General features: G+C 43.3%; 1 long non-coding RNA gene across 1 annotated transcript; it reads right to left on the reverse strand.

Moving 5' to 3' along the window:
• Positions 1–806: 806 nt before the first annotated feature.
• On the reverse strand, positions 807–5,718 carry LOC144293425 (uncharacterized). The gene is made up of 3 exons (XR_013360663.1): positions 5,612–5,718; positions 5,402–5,494; positions 807–5,194 (listed from the first exon to the last, which is right to left on the reverse strand). It is a non-coding gene; the product is annotated as an uncharacterized LOC144293425 (long non-coding RNA).
• Between the last annotated feature and the right edge of the window lie 17,234 nt (positions 5,719–22,952).

Genomic DNA, 22,952 nt, shown 5'->3' on the forward strand with positions numbered 1-22,952 from the left:
CAAATATCACTTTCTCAGTGAGGCCAACCCTGATCACCCCATTTAAATTGCACTGCCTAACAGTTGACATTCCCCACTCCCCCTCTTGTCCTATTTTTTCCGTTGTACTTATTACCATATAACCTGTTATATAATTTGCTTATTTGTTGAACTTAGCATTTGTCATCTATCTCCTTCACTAGAATGTACACTACACAAATGGAGGAGTTTTTGTCTATTTTGTTGACTGATAATATTTCTGTCCCCATTCTAGTGCATGGTAGGAGCTCAAAAAGTGCTTGCTTAAGGAAATGATACGTTTTGGAGGGCAAGTTGGGGAATTCCTTAGAGCCTCATACAGTTTATGAGGAAAATAGACTGAATTACATGATAGCAGACTGTCTTAGAAAATCTAGAATGTGTGCTTGCTGTACTGACCTGCTTACAAAGGATTTTGAGGTAACTTATTAAAATAAAGATCAAATTCCTATCTTGATGTGGTGTGAGGAGTATGATCAAGGGGCATGAATGTTGAAGCGAGAGAATGGGGTGGGAGAAAGGAAAGAGAAAATAATTGTACCAGGAGTCTCAGGGCCAGTGATGATTGTTACAACTGACATAAAACTTAACTCTGAACTTCCTAGTAGCTCATGCAAAAAGGAAGGGGCAGATTATATAGCTTCTACTCCCTACCTCATTGTCTGATTAAAATAAGAAACACATCAATTCAAAGAAGACATATATTTCTAAGTTTTACATTTTTTAAAAAATATTTTATTTTTTTATTTAAGAGAGAGGGAGAGACAGAGCATGAGCAGAGGGGCGCCATCCCAGGACCCTGGGATCATCACCTGTGTGGAAGGCAGACCCTTAACTGACTGAGCCACCCAGGTGGGCTACCCTATGTTTTACATTTCAAGAGGAAATTATCATGTTGATTTTTATAAGTAGGGTAACCACACATCCTGATGGGCCAGGACAGTTTATACATGTTATCCCAGGGAACTTGGTGGTAGTGCCCTCTTTCACACTCAAAAGTGTCTTGGTTTGGATGCCATATTAGAAGGACATACTCTTTGAAGGGACATCGATTAACAGCACAGAAGATGGCTTAAATGTCTGCCTTTACAGAGGGGATTAGACAGGGACCTCAAAGGTCCTTTGGAACCACCAACGCCTTGAGGATGTGTAGGGTTTCTTTGAGAATCAGGGCACTGTGAGCAGCACATAGTTCCATACTTGCTCAGAAACAACTAGAATTTGGGGAAGCTCCTACTGTCAAGAAATTCCTGCAGCTGTCTGGCTCTTAATACTTGCATGATGTTAGGGTCCTTGTTTACCAAAAGCTACAATGATAGGGAACCCCTTCTTGGCTCATTTGCTCATCTTGGCCTTTGCAAGTGACTGGTCAGGTCAGTTTGGATCTGTTTAGGGTGCTGTGGACGCTCTTATGCCTGTTGCTTCCTTAAACAGATTCATGGATCCCTTTCGTGGGGCTGAGTGCAGGTCCCCTCCCATCCACCAACAAGATTTCTTTTACGGGAGCAATAAAATCCAGACCACTCTGTGCTATATTCACAAACTATCTGCTGCTTTCATCAGTGTGATCCAGGTAAGTCCTTTTACCTCCCAAGCTTTCATTTCCTTGTGTGTAAGGAGGATATGACTGCTATTTGTATAGTCCCTTGCAGTGTCATTGCTATAATTCCCCTACAGAGTTACAGAGATAGTTTTTCATTAGTTGTAGCCTGAGCCCAGGCACAGGTACCCATCTTTCCTCAATGCTTGGCACTCTGGGCTGTCAGTACCAGGAGCTCCTCATAGCTCAACCAGCCAGGACCAGCCTGAGGCCCAGTTAGAAGGCAGAGGAAGTTTGCCTACAGCCTTGCTCCCTTCTTTCCGCTTGTCACTCTTTTTTTCTTAGCTCAGGGGTGGTCCTTCAACAATGACAAGATAAGTCAGAACTAGGGTCCTCATGCAGCTTTAAACCTCAAGAGTCCTCCTCGTCAATTTTGTCTCCCCAGCTGTTAGTTAGAGCTGATAATACATCCATTACAGAAATGTAATATATTACATGGCACTTACCATGTGGCACGTGTGGTACTAAGTATTTTGCCACATTTAATTCTCACAACAACCCCACGAGGCAGATATGCGAATGGTTCCCATTTGGAAGTGAAGCCTGAGCCTGAGGAAGATGAAAAGACTTGCCAAAGGCCACATAACTAAGATGAAGCAATGTGGCATTCCAACCCAGGTCTGTGTGCTCTAAAGTGCACATGCGCAAGCAATGCGAGCTGCTCCATTAGACACTGGGTCTATCTTCAAGATGGCTGCCATTAATGTGGTCCATTAAACATGGGCTGATAGGAGAGGAGACCATTAACCTGCCATTTCTTCTAACCTCACATGACCAGTGAGGTGATTTCAAGCCAGGTAGAAGGGAAGGGAAAGAAGCTGTACTGCTCAGAGGGCTCTAAGGCCACACCAACTTAAACCATGGCACTTGGGCCACGAGAGACAAGGAAGCAACCCCTTGGCCCCTCAGAGTGGGCCAGAGCTGAGCTGTGAAGAGGAGTCTAACACCCTGTTTTCTCACCTCTGCTCCCAGGTTACTTCCTGTTTGACAGCCACTGACGTGGATGCAAAAGGCATTGAGAGCCTGAGGCCTTGGCACCTCTACCAGCCCTGCAAAGGTCAGACGGTCTTATCTAGAACACAGCTGAGGAAGCAATTTTCCCAATCACTTTGGGCTAGGAGATGACTTGCTCCTTCTTCTCTCTTTTGTGTTTCTCCTCCACAAAACTCCAGTGCCCTGTGCCAGTGACATCTTTAAAGAAAGAGATAAAAGGGATGGGGCCTGCAGCAGAGGGGTCAGGGAGGAAGAAGGGCTATGCCTGGTCTGGTTTGCCTGGTCCCCCTCCCAACACACACAGAAGGCTCCTCCTTCACTTGGAAGCCTCCTAACCTGAAGTACAAATGAGACCCCCTGGGATCCCAAAATAGCTCCCCTCACAGCTGCACAGCATCCATTTATAGCACAGCCTCTCTGCAGCCCCAGGCTGCTCCTGAGGTGACACATCTGAGGTCAGCGCCTGTGAACACCAGACTCAATGTCGTCTGAGAACAGAACTGTTCATAAAGGACCTATTATGGTCTTGTCACTATTTTTCAGGACTCGTCCCAACCCTCAGAGACTTTAAAGGGCCAAATTTGTTTTGACCCAGAGCCAGGTCACTTTATGTCCAACAATAACCCAGAAGCTCGTCAGGTCCCTTCCTCTGTGTTCCACAGCAGCTGAGAGGGAATGTTCTTCTTGGTGGCAGCAGGACAAACAGTCCCAAATTTCTACTTGGGCCTTGGGCTGAGTAACTTGGACGCTCCCAGGGTAGATCAAACCATCAGGCTTTATGTATATAAGCCTAACTCATTTATAAGCAGTGAGAATTGAGGCCATTAATGCACTTTATCCACTTATGTTATTCATACCAATTCTGAATGTCAAATTATAGAACAAAGAAACACCCCCAACCTCAGTGAGGTGCATTGTACACTTCCTTCTCACACCTGATCTAAAACAAATGAACTTTGACCTGCTTTCTCACGCGTGGCTTATTTAGAGAGGGATTGAAATAGCTCATTGATAACCAAGTGTATTTTGCTTTTCCCCTCCCTATGCTAAGCAGAGCCTCGAGGTCAGGAGTGACCCTGGCTGGCCTCTTGCAGTTTAGTTAGCCCCCTTCTGCTCTCTGTGACAGCCACTGACACTTGTCTTCACAAAACAAACACTTTTTGTTAAAGCAAACTCAGGCCTCATCTGGAGCTTGCCCACATCAGTTTTCTGAAGGCAGGGTTCTTCTTTGTAAAATCGCTGAGTGCGAGCAAGTCTCCACTGCTCCACCTCTCCAGAGTGGAGGCCTGGAGGGAGCGCACAAGTGGTGGGCCATGGACTGGACATGTCTGCTGTGTTGAGGCAATAGAGACCCTAGAGCAGGGTGGCCAAGAACCTAGGTCCCGAAGCCACCATGCTTGGGTTCCTGCCAAATGGCCATTAAATGCCAGGTGTGCGGCTCTCAAGCAAGCTACTCTGGTCCCTGACTGTCAATGCCTCTATCTGTAGAGGAGCTATGGTAACAGTTGTTGACATGAGGTATTCACATATAGCCCTTGATACATATCCATCCTTGGGATTAACCAATCATCTTTGACTTGGAAACAAATCATATCATACATGATCTTTGTTGTATCTTATTTCACAGCTAGTACTTTGAAAAAGTTAAACACCTGTTCCCAGTTCTCAGATCTGAACAAATAAATGGTGAGGGTGAAGTGGCCCTCTGAGACCCCTCTTATCCTTCCCTGAGTCTCCTTCTCTCGGAGCATTTTTTAGAGCCCTTTCCATTGTAATTTGTCTTTGATGGCATAAGGCATAGCCGGGGTGGATCAGAGGATGTTGGCTTAAAAAAGAAGATTAATGAAATCTTGTTTAGCACAAACTTAGATGTAGGGATAATAGAACTTTATATTCCTGTAAGTGAACTTAGAAAATTTGTTTCTTTGTTTGTTTTTAAAAAGGAAAATTTGTTTTGTACTTTGAGCTCTCACCCTGCTAAATAGCAGGATCATAATCTTAGGCAATTCAGTTCCTTTTGTTTCAAAGCAGGGAGGTGGCTGGAGGTAGTGAAATGGGCACCTCTGGGTCATCATTATGCAGTCTCTCTGGCATCTATCGTGATGTTTTTTGTTTTCTCTGGGTTTGGAGTGCTGGTTCTTGGGGGCTGCTTCTGAGAACTTCTCATTTGACTTCAAAGACTCTCCTAGTTTGGCTCTTTGTCGGGCTTTCATGACACACTGGAGAACTGGGGTAGCTGTTTAGGGTCCTGTATGTCTTCATGCCACACTTGAGCTCTCAGGAAATCACCTCGCTATCCTCCACTCATGGCATTCTGTGATCTGCAGGAACTGCAAAGAGGCATCTTGGACTTGCTTGTCTAAACACAACTCGTAGCTACAACAGGAAGGCTACTACCACATCTGCACATGGTTTGGCAGAGGAAATGGGGAAGCCTGGAATTTTCCTCATGAGCCGAGCACAGCCCTTCCCCGACCATTTGGCTGTAGGCACAGGGCACTTCCTTGGGGACCTGTTGGCATCTACACTCACTATTCCTTCTTCTTTTACTCTCTTTCTTCTCCAGCTCATGGCATCTTCCACCTAGGAATAAGAAAATTGTTTGATCATGTCTCTCCTCCACCTTTGAAATAGACTTATTTTTAGAGCAGTTTTAGATTCACAGCAAAATTGAGCAGAAAGTGCGGAGGTTTTCCATCTGCCCACTGCCCCTCCAAGACACTGCCTCCTTCACTATCAACACCCATCCTCTCCCCACAGAGGTGCATTTGTTTCAATCAGTGAACTTACACTGACACATCATTGTCAACCAAAGTCCATAGTTTACATTAGGGTTCAGTCTTGGTGGTAAATGTTTTATGCATTTGGATATTATCTCCTGTCCTTTTCAGTGGGCAAAGGTAGGGATAAAGATAAAATAGACCGTAATTAATTCATATTGATATGTCATTTCAAATTCAAGACTGTGATTTTTTTTTATTCATAATAAGAAATATATACTTGGTCTTCATCCTCATTTCTGGCACGGAGCTTTTTCTAAAACCTTTGGAATTTCCTAAGTGAGGAGAGCAGGAAAGGTGTCTTTTGTTATGTTAATGAGATGACTCAGAAGCTGACACGTGAGAATGAAAGCTGGTTGCTAGGGGACCCAACCATGTGATTATAGGTTTGGAACTTTCAGCTTCACCCCCCTTGACCTGCTGAAAGACAAGGGGGCTGGAGATTGAGTTCAATCACCAATGATCAATGATTTAATCAATCATGCTTATGTAATGAAGCCTTCATAAAAAGCTAAAAGAAGAGGATTTGGAGAGCTCCTGGGTGCTCAGAGACCACAAAGTTCTGCACCCCTTCCCACATACCTTGCCCTATGCAAGCATTTCTTCCACTGGCTGTTCTTGAGCTATATCCTTTTATAATAAACCGGTGATCCGATGAGTGAACTAGTTTCCTGAATTCTGTGAGCCACTCTAGAAAATTAATTGAATCCAAGGAAGGAGTCTAGGAACTTCTGATTTATAGCTGGCCACTCAGAAGCACAAGTAACAACCTGAACTTGTGATTTGGCATCAGAAGAGAGGGCATTCTTGTGGAACTGAGCCCTTAACCTCCTGAATCCGATGCTTATCTCCAGGTAGATAGTGTCAGAGTTGAGTTGGATTTATAGACACTCGGCTGTAGGGTGTCCATGAAATGCTTATTGGTACATGGATTGAGACCCAACATATTAGGGCAGCCCGTGTGGCTCAGCAGTTTAGTGCTGCCTTCAGCCCAGGGCCTGATCCTGGAGACCCAGGATCATGTCCCATGTCGGGCTCCCTGCATAGAGCCTGCTTCTCCCTCTGCCTGTGTCTCTGCCTCTCTCCCTCTGTGTCTCTCATGAATAAATGAGTAAAATCTTAAAAAAAAAAAAAAAAGTCCCGATATATTGGAATGGGGTGCCGAATATCAAGGGTTTTTACTTGTCTTATAATTCTTTCTTCTATGTGACCCGAATCCTGGTTCCTAAGAATCCCAACATAATCATTCATTTGTTTTAATTCACAGCAGGTATACAACAGTGTTAGAATACCAACTTTACCATCAACAATATAATTACAAAAAACAATTTTTAAAAAAAGATTGTATTTATTTATTCATGAGAGACACACAGGGAGAGGCAGAGACATAGGCAGAGGGAGAAGCAGGCTCCCTGTGGGGAGCCCCATGTGGGACTTGATCCCAGGATCCCGCATCCTGACCCAAGCCAAAGGCAGATGCTCAACCACTGAGCCACTCAGGCATCCCAGAAAAACAGTTTAAAGTGGTTTTTTTGTTTGTTTGTTTGTTTCCCTCTTCAGTTCTTTTTGCCTTTGAGTTATATCCCACAGGGATACATGGGCAAATTATTATTGTGTTTTGAGATCCCCAAGTCAGCCTTTGGCAAATTAAAAGCCATGGCTTTTTAAACACCGAAACCAAGAATTATTCTTGTTCTGTCATGAGCAACCCTACCTTGAGGAAATGGATGGCACAAGGTCTGGCTGCTTACACGGGAGGAGGTTTAGAACAGAATGGAAAGTGCTTGGGGAAAACCAATCTGTTAATTAATCATTTGTTGCTTAAAAACACTCCTTATTTTTTTTGGAAATAGATATGATATAAATTAGTCCACATATTGTTTATGAACTTATGGTTTCCTTAAGATGTATTAATTAAGATGGAAATATGTATTTCCGTGTATATGTGTCAAAGATGCTCTGAAGAAAGTCCTCAGTAGAGGCCACCAGCAGACACTGTTGCTAATATTACCCACATCAGTGATAAGAGAGAAGTGGCTTTTGCCCAAGACTCACTTGATCTTTCAATCATGACACAAGTCAAAAGACTTATGTCTTAGCAATTTTTTTTGTTGTCAGTATTGTTGGCTTCTTCTCTCTTGTTCCCTCCCTGTGCCATCAAAATTGAACAAATTTTGAGCCAGGCACATCAAAGGAATTTTGACTGCTGAGCTACAGGTGAATGCTGGGGGAGAGGCAAAGGCACAAAGGTATGGAGTCAGTGCCTGAATTCTAAGTGATGAAGGCTGATGGCACACTCACCCCTCACTTCTTGTTTATAAATCTCCAAATGTCTAGCTCACCACTGGGTCTGATAGCCATTTGAGAAACATGTAATTCAATTATACTGGCTCAGAAGTGGCTCTAGCCTAGACATTTAAACAAGCAGAGAAAATGCTGGAGCAGGTGGTCCTCTGGAAACTAGTTGTTTTCAGTGTTCAGATGGATTTATTTTTTTTTTGGAGGGGGCTGTAGAGCCTAGAGCCTGGTACCTGGGACTTGCTGAGGGCTTTGAGAAGGTCAAGTCACCACAAAGCAAAGCGTCTCTTCCTTGTGTGGCCTGCTTTTGCCTTATTACATAGTCTAATTCAAAATTTCTGCCTTTGTCAAGAGCAGGATTTAACAGTTTACTAATCGTTAATTATTTCACAGTAATTATGTTAGTAGTTATAGCAACATAAGTGTATTACTGATATTAATACATGTTACTTATAATTTTCTGTTTAGTCATTAGGCATGGCTCATTTAGGTTTTTAGATGATAAGCTGCATCCTCTGAAGAGCCACCTAGGGCTTTGGTGAGTTCTGATTGGCTGCACTAGTACAAGGTCTGATTGGCCAAAAGTTGGATCAAAAAATTGCACCACTCGTCTTGTATATGTGTTTTAAATTTTATAGAATGTATCATAGCTTTTATTTGTCTTAGCAAATATCTGACAAGGTCCTGATCCATTGATTTTGTGGATGAAATGTTTCAAAACGTCATTGCTTTTCTCTAAAAGCTAGTTTAAAATGCACCCATGTTTACTTGGGTGTTGTGTTCAAAGAGCAGCTGGGTGAATGGAATGAGAACATCCCATTATCCAAGATTTTCTCTTATCTTACTGGACAGGGCAGGGATGTTTTCCTGTGGCTTCTCAAGGCACTTTAACATGCAAGGCCCTAGACTACACTCAAGTGAACCCTCCTATAGCATCAGCATTGGGCAACTTAGTGGAGTAGAAATTGTCTAGAAGGTACAAGGGTACTGGTTTTGGTTGCTCTATTGAAGAGCCACATCATCTTTGCAAAGTACCTTAATCATTTGATTTTTACTTCCCTTCTCTATAAACTGGAATAGGAATCCCTGCCTATCACATCATTTGATAGGATCAAATGAGACATTGGGCAAATATGAAGGCCTTGGTAAGCTGTAAAAAGCCATATGTGTATTCACAGTTATGTAGCACTTGTTGAGGGTCTTCATGGTAACCAGAGCTTTGAACAGTACAGGAAGAGAAGTATTTCCCTCAAGGAGAAAGAAGAATCTTTTTTTTTTTTAAATTTTTTTACATTTTATTTTATTTATGATAGTCACAGAGAGAGAGAGAGAGAGGCAGAGACACAGGCAGAGGGAGAAGCAGGCTCCATGCACCGGGAGCCCGACGTGGGATTCGATCCCCAGTCTCCAGGATCGCGCCCTGGGCCAAAGGCAGGCGCTAAACCGCTACGCCACCCAGGGATCCCGAGAAAGAAGAATCTATTGCCTTTTCCAGGCGTTCCAGAACAGCACTGTTCCACCCTTTAAGATAGTGCATTCACTTTTCCTAGATTGTGCAGGAGTAACAAATAGCCCTGAGATCTCAGTGGCTCATGACAATCACAGCACATTTGAGCAGTGGGTGACCTGCAGCTCTGTTCCATGTGTCTCCACTTAGGGATCCAGGATGAAGATTGTGTAGCTTTCCTGGAAGAGAAATGACAGTAACAGAACTACATGATGGCTCTTACAACTTCTGTCTGGATGTGACATATGTCATTGCCCCTCGAATACCATTGACCAAAACAAATCACATAGCCATGCCTGATGTTAACTGGGCTGGAAGTACAATCTTCTTACACGGAGATGTAGCCAACACTTGGGAGCAGTAATGTAAGCCCCCACAGAAGAGAAGTTCATTAGCACAGCAGCCCTCAACTACCAGAACCAATGAACTACTTTCGAGGGACGCCTGGGTGGCTCAGCAGTTGAGTGTCTGCCTTTGGCTCAAAGCGTGATCCTGGGGTCCAGGATCAAGTCCTGCATCGGGTTCCCTACAGGGAGCCTGCTTCTCCCTCTATCTCTCTGCATCTCTCTCCGTGTCTCTCATGAATAAATAAATTAAGCCTTTAAAAAAAAAAAAGAACTACTTTCAAGTCTTATCTGGTGGGTCATTAAGCTGGTTGCTACTGCCACAGCTCTCTCATAGGTTGTTAGGGAGTTGGGAAGTCCTCACTTCCCACACTGGGTCCTTGCTCAGTTAGGAGAAGGAAATAAGCTAAAAGATGCACAGCCCTAGGATTGGGTTGTAGAGGAAATGATGGAAAGTCCTAGTAGGGAAGAATATGCACTGAACACCCTTACAGCACAAAGATGATTTTTAAGGAACAAAACACCTAAGTCACCAGACAGGGAAACAGAGAAAAGCAAATTTGAAACAGTCTTCCCTAGACATAAGGCCATTGGTTTAGAAAGACAATGGTACAAGGACCATCCTCATTCAAATGAGGACTGATTGCAAAAGAAAGGAGGAGGCTGACTGCCATGTTTGGGGGTGATGGTTTTGGCTGGTGTGGCATGCCTGCATCTCCACGGGTATTATTTAAAAGAACATGGACATGGTTTTGAGCAAGTTGAGTAGTATTCTCATTTGAATGGATTCACTTATTTGTCAACAACAACATGTTCCTGTAAAGACAGAGAGTTAAAGAAACACAGGCACAGGATGCAAATGCGGTGCATTACGTGGGAGCAAGAAAGCATTTTGTAATTTCTCAGGCTGTAAGCACCCCTATCTGGTTCTTTACCAAACCCCAGAGCCCCATCTTGTTCAACACGATGAACAAAATGATGTCGTGCTACTGCAACAGAGAAGTGGGTTTGAGAATGATGACATTTAGGAGCAGATCTTGGCTGCTAAGGGAATTGTTTGAAAGTTCAAATCAAAGGGCCAAAGCCTTCTGTTATGTTCTCTGTGCCACAAATTGAGCCTCTGGTTCAATGTTGTCATGGGGATATTTTACATCATGGGATAAGATGGAACATCTCAGAGCAAGGAGTGGCCTTAGTGATCACAGAACCCAGGGCCTGAAGGGCTTGGTCACATCTACCTGGGCAATCTGCCTTAGAGCTCCAGTAAGGACCCCTGTCTCATGGCTTCTGGGCCATAGCACCTTGTCCCACTCTACACTAGCTCCCATTCACTAGCCCTGAAAAATTCTTTCCCCAGACACAACACTTTTATTAATAACAGATTTGGACTCGTGGTCCTCCCTAAAGGCCTTTCCCACACACCATCTCAAATGATGGCTCCCTTGACGTGAACTCTTGGGCTTAACTGAGCCTCCTGCTGCATTGGCAGGAACCTGTGCAGCTAGCCTTTTAATGTGGGGGATTAGATGAGAACTAAGTACCTGTCCATAAGGGCCAGAGGTGTCAAGGAGGAAGTCCTGAGGCCTGGGATTATGGCCAGTGAGAGAGATATGGCTGAAACTCAAGAGACCAGCTGTTCAGGAGATACAGGCCTTAGATCGAATTTCTTCTGTGAGCCACCCTTGCAACCAGAGCAAATATTTACAGGCTGGGAGAAAACATAGCTTCTTTCTTGCCTTTCCTTCTGCGAATAGTTATGATCAAGAGCTGGGGCTTTCTGTTTCAAAAGCTGGCTTCCAATTCCAGCTTCACTGCTTACTACCTCTGTACTGTTGGGCTCCTTACATAAATTTCTAAGTCTCAGGCTCATCATCTATCGAATTGGGGTAATACTAGTGTCTACTTCATATGGCTGTTGTGGGAATTAAATGAGAGACTGCCCATATACTACATAGCATAGTGTCTGGCACAGAGCTCAGTAATGGTTTCCTATCACCGTTTATATTATTTTTTAATAATGTGTTCTAAGGCATTGGGTGCGTAGCTATGAGGAAGACAAATGTACCCCTGCCCCTGTGGAGCTGAGATCGAGCAATGAACAGGATGCCTTCTCATATGCCCTTCGTGCTCTTTGAAAATTCACGATGCTAATGCTGGCAGATCATTTGGGGATCAAAGGCCAACCCTGTCATTTCATGATTGAGGAACACAGAGGGGAAAGGCCCTCAACAAAGGCCTTGAATTTAAGTCTGTGTGCTGCACTCCTTTCATTCATCCTTCTGTTACTGTTGTTAACTAATTTTGAGATTCTTTTTAAAGACTTTCTCCTTAACAAGCACTTGAATTCTTGAGCTCTGCAAAAAGGGCTCAGCTTTGGGGGTGAGAGAGAGGAAGGGGAAACAACTAAAGGAGTGAAAACGAGTGGAGAAGGTCTGCCTGAGGCCTGTGTTATGGAAACAAACTTGTTCTAACAGCGGAGTTCTGCGCGTAAAGGGAGTCTTTTCAAACAATTCAGAAAAATCAGCTCGCATCAATGATATTCATAGGACAAAGAGGCAAATAACAGGGAATATTTTCTTTTTTCACCTGTCTTGTGCTCTGCAGTTATTCATAAGACATCTTCAGGCCCAGTACTGTGGCAGGTCTATTTTCAAAGATGTCTGTTCCAGTTATTCATTGCGGTGTCACCAATGACCCCACTATGTGATGGCTTGAAACCATTTTATCATATCTCTCAGTTGTACAGGCCAGAACTCAGGCAGGGCATGGCCGGGTGATTCACTTGCTCCACATGGCATCAACAGTAGCCACCTGGTGGTATTCAGCTGGAGGATAGATTGTTCTCAAGGGTCCAAGTGACATTTGTAGGCTTCCCCTATCTGTCTGCATCTTGGCAGGGATGACTTCAAGGCCAAGTTCCACTGGGACCAAGGGCCCGAACCTACACATGGCCTCTCCACTCAAACTTCTTAGTCAGCCAAGCAGAGTCAGATGATCTTTTTGATTTGGCTTTAGAAGTCACAGAACATCACTTCGGCTACATTCTATTGTTGAAGCAGGAATAGGCCTGCTTAGTTTTAAGAGACTGGGACTAGATCCCATTCCTTTGTGGGAGGTGTGTCAAAGAGGTCAAATCTCCATGACCCAAAACTTGGGCTCTAATGTGGAACACATACACCTCATTCTTGCTGAATGGACCCCATGAATTACCATAACTAAGAAGAATGATTAAAAAGTCAGGGGATGAAAAAAAAATAAAAAGTCAGGGGATAAAAATAAAACAAAAAATAAAAAGTCAGGGGAAAAAATAAAATAAAAAATAAAAAGTCAGGGGATGTGATGTGGAGTCTTCATTTCCTGAGAGCAAGGGTTCATGGTAGTTTTGTGTAAACCAATATTTTCCCCCAATTTAATAAATACATTGTAGAACAACTCCTTCTAATTTTGGCCCAGTCTTGTGATAAATGTAATACACAATGGCATTTTGATATGACCATTCTGACATTCATATCTCTTTTGTGACCCTAAAATTGAATTATTAAGCAGCTGGCTTAAAAAATACATTATCATCAAACAAACACCAAAGAACTCCTTGCCCACTCCCTAAACATTATCCCATGAAAATGAAATAAGACTCAGAGACGTTCCTGTCACTTTATCAAAGTTATAGCATAGTTAGCATGGATGACTAGCTGTGTGCCAGGCACTGTGCTAAGTGCTTTATATACATGATCTTATTTATTCCCCTTAAGAGCCCTGTGAGGTGACTGTCACACTCATTTTCCAGAAGAGGACACTGAGGCTTAGAGAAGATAAGTAACTGTCTCAAAGTCATACAGCTAGCAAGTGACTCACTCATTCACTCATCCAACAAATACTTAGTAAGGCTTTCTCTATGCCAGTCACTCTCCTAGGAGCTGAGATTATAGCAGGGAACAAAACAGACAAAAATGCAAAGGTTACATTTGAGTGGGGAGTGGGGAAATAGATAATCACAAATAAATAAGACATATATATATATATATATATATATATAGCGGGTCAGGTGATAAGCTCTATGGAGAAAAATAAATCAAGAAAGGAGTCCTGACTCTCATGATGGGAGTAGGTTATTGCTTCATAAGGAGTGATCTGGTAACTTCATTGCCTCCAAGCAAGCCCCTGAAGGAGGTGAGGGAGGGAGCCAGATGGAAATATGGAAAGAGGGAACGGTGCTGGAGCTCAGGATAAGAATTTGACCCCAGGCCTGTCTGGCCCAAGCCCATGCTTATAATCACTCTGCGTATGGGACAGTCCAATAACCTCTGGGATGGCTCTTAACTCCGGAGCTGCTCATACTTGGGCACACAAAGAAGAGTGGGGAGTTCTTGACGCAACTGAGATTCTTGGGCCACCTGCACTAGGTCCCCTTAGGGTCTGAAAACTCACATTTGTAACAAATACCCAGATAATGTTAGATGAGAGGCTACTCTTTGAGGAACACTGTTAAAGAAACTTAGCAAAATGGGACATAAATAGCAGAGAAAGTCCTGTGGGGTTCCATGAATGCTTACGGATGCTGCTGTTTGATATTAACTCCCAATATTCCCATCCCCACCCAACCCAACTCCCCCTAAAAGGGCCAGCTGTTATCTGCTACACACACATGCACAACATGCACACACATGTATATGCTAGGTTAAATCCCTGACAAGTATAACCTCAGTTACCACTTAATCTAATATTAATTGAGAAGCCAGAATCTGAGTCAGAAATTCTGGCTCAGCTAATGGCAGCTGTGTATCTTGGGCAAGTCACTTAACCTCTCTGGGCCTGCACGCATTCTTATCTGTAAAATGACCAGATGGGGCTTAATGATTCCAAAGGTCTCCTTTGGCAGTAGAATTCTATGGCTTATGTGCATGCTAAGTCTCTAGGGTTAGGAATAAAAGAGAAGTTCTAGGTTTGATGTGAGGCTACCATGGCCCACAGATTGTAGTTTTACATTTGGGAATAAAGATACACAGAGGTCTTCATTTTTTATGAAGTTTGATGAGAGAGGGAGGCAGTTATTAGTGAAAAGGAGTGAGTCTCTCCCCTAGCAATGCATTAACCCCATTCTATGAGGTAGGGAAGTGGCCAGATGGAAGAAGGAGATAAAAGAGAATGGAAGAAAGTATACACAGATTACAAACAGCCCACTTCATAACTCTGACAATGATGCCGCCTTCCATCTTCAGCCGCTTGCTTGGGGCAGGCACCCTATGAGCTGGGATTTCAATGAGATAATTTTCCTTCGACATCTTTCCTTGTCTTTCAGATTCAAGACCCTTTCAGATTCTTCTCGATTTTTCTGCTCTCACTATGAGGATTCACGCTCTGTGGCCTCCAGCCCAGATTTTTAGCTCAAAGGGAAGGTACACAGGCCAGACTTGTCCACAAAAGGCAGGTAGTAATGAAGACTGCGTGGCCTGGGAAAGGAAAGGCTAAACCTGACCAAACCAAATCCATTCCTGTCTGAGGTCTGCCTGAGGGCTCAGTTCCTTGGCAAAGCTTTCAGCAGGTTCTTAACCTGTAAAATGGGCAGAATTGGCACAGTTTCTACAACCTCCTAGATGTAGGAGCACCAAGAACTGAGCATGCAGCCAGAAGACCAAGATGCTACTAATGTTGAGCATGCAAAACACAAGTGCCAAACTAGTATAATGTGAAGCTGGGTACTGAAGACACCTAGAACCTCATTCACCTTCTTTAGTGTCAATAATACCCAAGGAAGGGTCACCTGGTTGGCTCAGTCAGGGGAGCATGCGACTCTTGATCTTGGGGTTGTGAGTTTGAGCCCAACGTTGGGTGTAGAGATTACTTAAAAATAAAATCTTTGGGGCATGTGGGTGGCTTAGTCAGTTAAGTGTTGGACTTTGGCTCAGGTCATGATCTCAGGGTCCTAGGATTGAGCCCAGCATTGGGGGGGGGGGTCCCCGCTTAGCAAGGAGTCAGCTTGTTCTTCTCCCTCTATCCTTGCCCCCACTCGTGCTCATGTGCTCTCTCTCTCTCTCTCTCTCTCTCTCTCTCAAGAGGATGAATAAAATCTTTAAAAGAAAATAAAATCTTAAAAACAGTACTCCTAATAATAACCAAGACATTGGTTGAGCATCTGCTCTTTGCCAGGCCCTCTACAAAGCCCTTTGCTTCCAGAATGTCTCTGGATTCCTACAATTACCCTAAATGGGTGGGTCTAGTTATCATTTCTATTTTTTAGATGAGGGCATTGAAGCTCAGAGAAGTTAAATCTCTTTCTCTCAAGGTCATATAGCTATTAGGTAGCCACGCTGGGTTTTGAACCAGGAACTGTTTTTCTTCCTAGCTCGGGTGGTCAATACCGTGTGCTCTCACCCGGTCTCCATGCATTCAGCTGTGTATTTCTTAGAACAGCAATGTTGGCCTCATAAATCTATAAGCTGATGTTCCAGGAACCCAGCTGTAGATAGCCTCACGGTTTGGTTTACATGGAAATCCATCTTTTGGGGCTACCACTTCATTCGATCTCTCCTTTATCATTGCTTTTTTATTGGGTTTGACTCCTCACTTGGGTCTGCCTCAAATTCCTCAACTACTGACTTGACAGAAATGCCGTCTGCTGCTTTCCCAAGAGACAACTGGGTTGCATTCTAACTTGTACCATAAAATTGCTCCTCCCCTCGAGCATCCCCTTCCTTGAAGGCCGGGGTAGGATTATTACCCAGGAGTCCCTTGACAGTGAAAAGAAGAAAGAGGAAAATACACGCTGGGCTCCAAGACCCTTAAGCCTATTGTTGAGGTCACTTCTCCCAGCCTCAGCTTCAAATGGCCTGGGGAGTGCTGCCTGTCTGCCCCCTTCAGAAAGGACAATCCGATTGTAAATATTATCTGTGCTTCTAAGAACATTCGAATGGCAATACCCAAGCAATTACTTTCCTTTCAAGATCATTAAACACAAATCAGACTTGTATTTTAATAGGGCTGCCAATGTCGTTAATGGTGGGGAGGGTGGCATAAAGGGTAAGGTTTTTCCTCTAATGGCTGAATGTTTACATTATTACCCTTTCTGAGAAGCTTGGCTGGGGGAGGTTGCTCAGTGCCGCAGAGGCATTTCTTCGGGTTTCTTGCAGAACGGAATCCCCCCTCTCTTTTGCCACATGTAGCATGAGAGCATTTTGGAGGGATGGCAGTTGTGACGTGGCCCATGACATCCCTTCCATCCTCCCCTGTTACCCACAGTGTCCCTCAGCCAACTCCTCCCCAAAAACATGGCAAGGTCCCCAGAAAGGAAGAGGACAAGGAAAGAATGAACAGTGGAGGCTGGCTCTCACCACTGGAATCCCAGCTCCCCTTTATCTTCCTCCTGTTTAAAGGAACAAAGATATTAAAAAAGATGCTGAAGGAACTGTCAGAAGGCCCGAGCTCTCTGTTCCCACTGAAGGTAGAAGAGCATCACAGATGGGAAGTCTGTAGGGCTGGTTATCTTTCCCCTGACTCCTGGCACCTTGGAGACCACAGGGAGACAAGCCAGTACTTGGGTAGAAGTGGCCACTGGAGTCTGCAAGGGGGCTCCTGGGAGACCCACTTGCCAAAGGCTCTGATCCCAGTGGTGGGGTGGACCATTCCTCACCCAGCCCTGTGGTGCCACTGTGGGTCTTTTTGCTGTTGACCACACAGCATGTCCTCTGGATCTTGTGAAAGTGACCCAAGTGGCCACCCATGGAATGAGGTTCAGGTTCACTCAGAAGCCACCTTGTCCCCACACATTTCTTCTGTCTGGCAACTGGAGTCAGTCTTTTGGCAGGGTCTGATGTCTTTCACTGTTCATTGAGAAATTGGACTACAAAGAGAAATTTTAAATGTCAGCTGGGTCAGATGCTGTATGGGCGGTTTTCCTTTGAATTTGTGGCTTGGGTTTTTTTCCTTTCTTTTTTTAAATTTAAATTCAATTAGCCAACACATAGTACATCATTAGTTTCGGATGTAGTTTTCAATAATTCATCAGTTGTGTATAACACCCAGTGCTCATCACATCACGTGCCCTCTTTAATACCACCCAGGCTTTTTCTTTCTTTCTTTCTTTCTTTCTTTCTTTCTTTCTTTCTTTCTTTCTTTCTTTCACTTTATTGAGTAGTAATTGTCAAATTTAATTGTATATATTGAAAGTGTACCACGTGACAATTTTGTACACATATACATTATCGAATGACTCTTCTGCGTCTCTACAGAGCAAAGTAGTCAGGGCACAGGCTTTGGAACCAGATTGGCCCCAGTTGTAATTGTCTTGGTTGTTACTAACTATGTGACCTCAGGAGGTTTGTTTAAACTCTCTTGATTTCTTCATCTGTAAAATGGAAGTGGGTGGGTGTGCTAATAATACTTATTTCATAGTTATGAGGATTAGAGAGGTGTATAAAGTCTTTCACATAAGCTGCTTCATGGAAAGGGCTTAATTATTTTTCTGGTCTGGAATCAGTGGACTTTGGCTGCTACAGACACTTCAAACACTAAATATATAGATAAAACCAAGTGGTATACTTATTTCTAAGGTCCTACTAAGTGCACAGTTTTGTAGAGAACCTGCTGCTTCACCTCTTGTCCTAGGTAGGTCCAGGAGTGTCAGGAAGGACTCTTTCTTCCTGGCACTCGTTCTTCTCTGGGATGAATATCTATTTAACCTTTTTTTTTTTCCTGCTTGCAGACTCTGTCCAGGTAATTTCATAAAAATTGCCATATTTGTATCTATTCAGTTCATTATTCTAGGAATGGGGCCCAGAATATGGCTTATATTCATTGATCAAGAGACAAAATGGCAGCCAAAATGGTTTTCCAAGGCGCAGAGTGATAGGAAGTTTGGCATATGGAGGGAGAGTTGTGTTTGCTCAAGGCCCTGAATGATGTTCCAGAGGCATCTTTTGTGCTCAGATCAGTTAATAATAGACATAGCCATGCTCACTGATTTCATCACTGTGTCTCCCAGCTTTTCCCTCTGGCCTGGTCTGTTTACTTGTCTGAGAGCCTATTTTTAGACAAGGACAAGATCGAACTCTGAGGTCGTTTCAGTGCCCAGCCTACTGGTTTATTCAAGAAAGGTGAGAGCTCTGGGAATTGGAATCTCAATATTTTGGTCTAGAAGACCTCCATTTGTGCCCCCAGAGAAAAGAAGTACCTGAAAAGCAACATTTGAGGAATGTGCATTTAAGGTGTTGCCTTGAACTTTCCTCACTAATAAGGCGAATAATGTAATGATAGTCCCAACTATAGGTTTGGGTACGGAGCCCCTGTAGAGATGAAAGTAGATCAGTGGTAAGAGCTTTTAATGCATTCTCATTTTGAGCTCATAGAATGGGTGACTGTACAAGTCCGGAGTTCAATTATGTGAGGGGTTTGTGGCTGTACCTCTGATCTTTTATGTGCATTTACGAGTTTTCATGGTCCAAAGTAGGCAGGCTTGACATATCCAAGTCAAGGCTAGCTGACTTCCTTCAGGGAGCTGGTAGAGACAGTTATTTTAAAAGTTTAATAACAGACTTTCTTCTGTGAAATAATATCTGTTAATTACAAAAAAAAAAGATTCTTATTTACAAATAAGTAGAAAGAAGAGAAGAAAATCACCCATAGTCCCATCACTTAAAGATAACCAATGTTAGCATTTGGAGATACTTACAATATTTTTTTCTCTATTAATGGATTTTTTAAAAACATGGTGTGATTGTACAATACCCAAAACTCTTTTCCTGTTAATGTTATGCTGTAAACACGTTATTGAAAACCTTTAAAAAGTGTAATTTTAATAACTATGTAACTTTATGTGGTAAATTTTATCTGATCTTTTCCATATATTGGACACTTAGGTTGTTTCTGATTTTCTGTAATTGTAAATAATATCATGATAAATATTTGTATATGAGTATAAAATTGTTTTATTATTTAAGATTATTTCCTTAAGTCAGAAGGGATAAACGTTTTATAGCTCTTATCCCATAATGCAAAGTAGAGATTATTACGTCAGTAAAGGAGGTGGCTTAATGGCTGTTCGATGTTTCTAAGGCTTTCATTTCTCTATATTTGTGTACCTACCAAGGCACTATAAGATGGAGGCTTGGTAGATGTTAATTTTTCAATATTAATCATTTGAGGTAGTGTATGAAATATTATTACCATCAAAAAAGTGGTATCTGTAAATAATATCAGGACCTTAAATTGAACAGGCTTTAGCAAAAAAGACCATTTGCTGGCTCATCTAATTAAAACTCCAGAGGCACCATGCATTCAGGCATGCTTGAGTCCAGGACTTTGGTTTTCTTCTCCCTAACCTTTGACTTTGTTTTATTCTCTACCGGCCTAATTCTTAGGCAAGGTCTCCCCTTTTGCTCATAAGATTATGCCAGAAGCTCCATCTTCACTCTACTTTCCCATCAGCCCTAGTGGGGAAAGCTTACCTCTTTCCCAGTAGTCCCAGCAAAATTCCAGATTGGAGACTTCTTGGCTCTGATTGGCCTAAACTGACACATGTGACTGTGGCTAGGGGGATATTACCCTCTCTTTGGCCCAGACTGGCTTACATACTTTTCCCTACAGCTGGACAAAGACTCATCTTCACCTAAACCGACACTGACTAAGACTGGGAGAGACATAGTCCCCCAGCGAGAATGAGGAGGGTGTTAATGGAAGATGGGGGTGGGGGGGATAAGCGCCAGCCAAGCAAGAATAGCAAATGTCCATTAAAAAAGCACTCCTCTCTTAGGAGCTCTTCTTCTAGAATATGAACCTCAAACAAGGTATTATTGCCTTGATAAAGAAAGGAGCTGAGTCCTCGTGATCCTCTACAGGAATCACATGATCATTATCATTTGGCAAACAGGTCACTGTGGAAGCTATTTCTAGGAAACCAAACTCAGTTCTCCCTTTATTCATTTTGCAAATATTTATTTTAGCACCTACCATGTATCATTTCAGCATTTATTTAGCTGCCGATGTCCTTGGTGCTGGGGACACGATTCCCATCCAATCTTGCTTTCTGGTTTAACCTTTTGAAGGCTCTAATGAATTGCCTGAGCTGTCTCTGCTGCACCCTGGCTGTCCATAGGCCATGTATGTGTTTATTTACAACTGGAATGGCTCATTGCTGCTCTGGCTAGCTGGGCTATAATTTGCTCAGGCACTTAAGCTTACTATATATACATATAAAAAAAAAAAACCCAACACTGCTTCTTCACTGGCCTTAATTTGGCTGTTTTGTTTGTACTGGAGATTGTCTAAGTGGAGCATTCAACTTAAATGCAGCAGAAATGTAAAACAGGGCATGGGAGAGAAAAAGGTAAGAATTGCCAATAAATCCCCTCAAATGAAGAGAAACTTTCATTTGGCCTTTGAAGGTATTTGCATAACCTAATTTCCTATTCCAGGATCTTTGCAGTTATCCATGCACGTCTGGAAAAAATAGAGTAGTCATTTGTAACGTTACTTGAACGTGCCAACAAATTTTAGTCAGAACATCTCCCTGGGGCGTCATATCATAAAAGTCTGTGTCCAGTAGAGGCACTGCTCATTCCTTCAACAAACATTGATCGAGCACTGTAGCAAGCACTGTTCTGAGAACATCCTGGAGCCAGATGAAGATACTGAGGTCAACAAATCAAGATGGAATATCTCCAAATTTGAGGAAGAGTCAGCAACACACAGAAGACAAGGTGCTTGGATGTGGAATCAAGACCCTTCACTGTCACACCTACTCCTTGACCTGGCCAAGTTGCTTTTGTCTTCCTGGCTTCATTCTGTTGATCCTGCCATTTGAGAGGGGTAGAGTCAGGAAAGCTAAAGAGGAGGCCACCATGTGAGGAGGTTGGGAGCTTAGGGACTAAACTCTCTGAGGGCTTGTGTTCAATTCTCGGTTCCCCACTCCTTGTGTGTCCAGGGTGGGTTCCTTACCTCTCATCTCAGCGTTCTCAGCTATAATATGGGGTTTATGAGAGACCTATCTCACAGGATTGTTGTGAGAAACCCCCGAGACACTGCAGTGAGAGCACTTAGCCTACTGCCTGGCCTGTGACGAGGTCGTGTGAAATGTGAGCCGCCACTTCCACCATTACTCCTACTATTACACTTCTTGTTGTGATTGTTGCCTGGGCCAACATGTATATTTAGCAAGGCTTATGATGTACCAGGGACACTCCAGTGATGGGAACAGGGCTGTGAACAACCTGGAAGGTTCCTCCGGACCAGGAGCTTAAATCCTAGTGGGGCTTAAATAATATATCAGTAATTATTTATTACTGATAATAAATTCGTAAGCAAACAAACACACCGATAGTGTAAGTTCAGATGGTGAAAAGTGCTCAGAAGGACATAAAATGGAAAAATACCACAGGAAGTGGCTAGAGGTAGGGGGATCTTTCTGTAGGGAGACATTGTGTCCAATATGTGAACCCTTGGGAAGGCAGCACTTTTGTTCGAGACCTGAAGGAGGGCTGCGGCTGGCATCTAAATTTCACTTATTCCAACTTCACCTGCTGCAACACATGATAAATAAACATAATAAACGCCTTTTGAGAATGCTGATGGGGGTTTAAGAACAGGGCTCAGGTCAAACTTCAATGACCTGTAATACATGAGAGAGGTGTCTGATGTTAATACTTCACTCCTCTCCCTCTCTGCCTCTCTCTCTCTCACTCCCTACCCCTCCCCCTCCCTCCTCCTCCTGCCTTTTCCCTGCTCCCTCTTCACTTTGAGCCTTTGGGCTTGAGATTCCTTCTGTCCGGAACCCCCTCCCTCTCTCAAGGAGGTCCCATCTTTGCCTGCTGGCTAATTTCTTACTCTTCCATCAAGATTCTGAGCAATTGGCCATTGCTCTGTGAAGCTTTCCTATTTCTGCTTTCGCCATCCCATATCCCCTTCATCTCCCACCAAACTGGGTTCCAAACCTTTTCTATCAGCTCACATTATCCTGCAGTTTGCATGTCCTTCTCCCTCAGCAGACAATGAGCTCCTAGAGAGCAGGTTCTGTGTGGTATTTATATCCAGGGCCAGGCAACCTCACATGGCACCGTCCAACAGCACTTTCCAGGGTGATGAAAATGTTGCATCCACACTGTCCAACACAGTAGCTGCAAGAGGCCCTTGAGCACTTGAAATGTGGCCAGTGCCACCAAGAAAGTGAATTTTTCATTTAATTTAAGTTTAGTGAAATTGAAATAGCCAAATGTGGCTGATGGCTACCGTATTATTGGACAGTGTAGATTAGCACTTTATGGAGCACATTCGGCATCACACAAATGACTCTTGGAAGAGCATGTAGTTGCAGAGCTCTCTTTTTTTTTTTTTATAATAGTAAGCTCTTGAAAGATCTATTACTGTAATTTATTTTTAGTGAATTTGGTCCCTTGATTCCATTAATACTCTCCTCTCATTTAATT

The sequence above is a fragment of the Canis aureus genome, chromosome 21 (assembly GCF_053574225.1).
Source record: "Canis aureus isolate CA01 chromosome 21, VMU_Caureus_v.1.0, whole genome shotgun sequence".
Classification (NCBI taxonomy): Eukaryota; Metazoa; Chordata; class Mammalia; order Carnivora; family Canidae; genus Canis; species Canis aureus.